This window comes from Malurus melanocephalus, unplaced genomic scaffold (assembly GCF_030028575.1).
Source record: "Malurus melanocephalus ecotype Western Australia unplaced genomic scaffold, MMel_1.1 scaffold_41, whole genome shotgun sequence".
NCBI lineage: Eukaryota > Metazoa > Chordata > Aves > Passeriformes > Maluridae > Malurus > Malurus melanocephalus.
This window is the reverse complement of record NW_026623273.1, coordinates 3,229,603-3,231,959: the sequence shown is the minus strand read 5'-3', so window position 1 is coordinate 3,231,959 and position 2,357 is coordinate 3,229,603.

Below are 2,357 nucleotides of genomic sequence, written 5' to 3'. Positions count from 1 at the left end.
GTATGAGCAAATATACCTGCTAAAACAATATCTGTAGCCATTAAATAACATCAGGGAAAGGAGTTTATTTCATGTTTTGTTACCTAAGTATTAGTGTGGGAGTCTTAAGGGGGAAAAAGAAAAGGTTCACTTACTTTCAGCATATGTTTGAGGTGTTATTTTCTTCAGAAACAGAACAGAAATGTTCTGTTCACAAAGTATTTTTTTTCTTCTGTTCTGTTGTCAAAGGATGAACTAATCTTTGCTTTATAGTTTTAGTAGTTGGAAAAACAAAAGTCTAGCATTCGTGATTATGGTATATATCAAAATGCAAGTTTCATTATTTGTAACAGAAGGCTGGTAAGCAGTGAATTTCTAACATTCCATATTGAATCCCATGCCTTGTAATTTTAATAGGAATATTCTGTGAAGTGGTATAAATAAAAAAAAACAAAAACAAACCAAACAACCAAAAACCCAAAACCAACCAACCAACCAAAAAACCCGCAAATAAAACCCACCAAAACAAAAAGTTAAATTGGAAAAGTGTATAGTTCAGTGAATCTGTGAAAACTCACTCAGTCTTCTGTGTGAGCTGTACCACATGCTCAACATGAAATGGCTTTGATTTTCTTGGAGAAACAACTTCCTAAATTACTACAGMTGGAAAAGTAGCTCACTGTATCTTGCTGTTTACAAGTCTGTGTCTGGAATAGCCGGAGTTCATCTGCAGCATAACTTTTAATAAAATACTTAGCCATATGGAATGAAGGTAGCCTGTTTCAGAGCTTTGTTGCATAAACAGACCAGTACGTGCTGTTTCTGAGAGGAAAAAAGCCCCTCCTATGTCATTAGAGTCTGAGACCTTTGCAGTTACTTAACTGGTCAGAAAAACAGTTTTCTTTAATAGTTTCAACCAGCACCCAAGCAGGAGTGAAACATTTAATTTGCTGCACAGCTTGCTGCTTTTTGTCTGACACAGATGTATTTTCCATAGATCACAGAATCATAGAAACGTTTGGGTTGGAAGGAGCCATAGAAGTACTATAATTCCAACTCCCCTACAATGATACTTTTCACTGGGTTGGGTTGCTCAGAGCTCTATTCAGCCTTGAAGACTTCCAGGAAAGGGACATCCCTAAGTTCTCTGGGTATGTATATGTCTATGGCAAAACAGAAATGAAATACCTAGACAAAATGATTTAACAACATTAAAAYAAAAGTTTAATCTGTGCTACAGGGAAGAGAGTGTCTGTATATATTCAGTTACTCTTGTGCTCTAAATTCTTCAGTTGTCAAGCATTCTTCATTAGAGTGTATCAATGTCATCCATTTGGAGTCACTTTCAAAAAGAATATATTTGTACCAGAAAGAGTTCCTGATTTTGCTAAAAATCTTGAAGTCACTGGTATAATTTTATTCTAAAAAGATTTTCTTTTTGAAATTTACTATATTCTATTTATACTGCATCCACATCAGCATTCCAATCATATCAAAACTCTGTACTGCAAGCCATGATACAAGCCTACAGAAAAACCATAGTATTTTCCTGGAAGCATTTAAGAGATAGGTATTCTATCCACTTTAAATAAGATATGACAAAGATGACTGATGAAACTCTGAGATGAAAAGCAATAGAGAAAGAAGAATGAAGTCAAGAGAAGTAATTGTGTTGCTTCCTGGCTTCATAAGTAAACTTGCAGCTATTCCTGTGCTTTCCCTTCTGTGTTGGATTAATCATTCTGATGAATGCTGATGGATCAAACTATTATAATTTCAATTTTAAACACAAATATAACAAATACAATTATAATAASAAAGAATATATATCACATAATAATATATGACATAATATGATATATTACATAATATTAGCATTCTTGATAAATTATGTGAATTATCCCAATTGAAGAATTTTATATTTTTATCATAACCAATAAATTTATAGAATCTTCATGATTCAAATTAAATTACTTCTTGTATGTACAAATATGTTATACATAACTATATGAAAGAATTGTTACTATGATAATGATTATAATCATTGGTCGATACTATAAATGTATAAAATAGGTCATTGTTATTTTAAAATGACCGTGACTGCCCTCCATTCATATTGAGAAGGTCCATTCCCTCTGGGAGCTGCAAWCAGTKYRAAGTTCCAATAAAGGCGGTGCTTGCACAAWCCTTGCTGTGTCTGTGAGTGTCCCTGGTGCGTCCCTTGGTGGGGATGGCAGGTAGAGCAGAGCTGGGGAGCATTTGGCAGCAGAACTGATGGCCTGGTGGGCTCTGCTTTCTCCGGTGCTGGAGCTGAGGCTGCCCAAGGTGCTCGTGCTCCTGGCTTGGGGCAGTGGAAAATCTGGTCCTGCCCAGAGCTG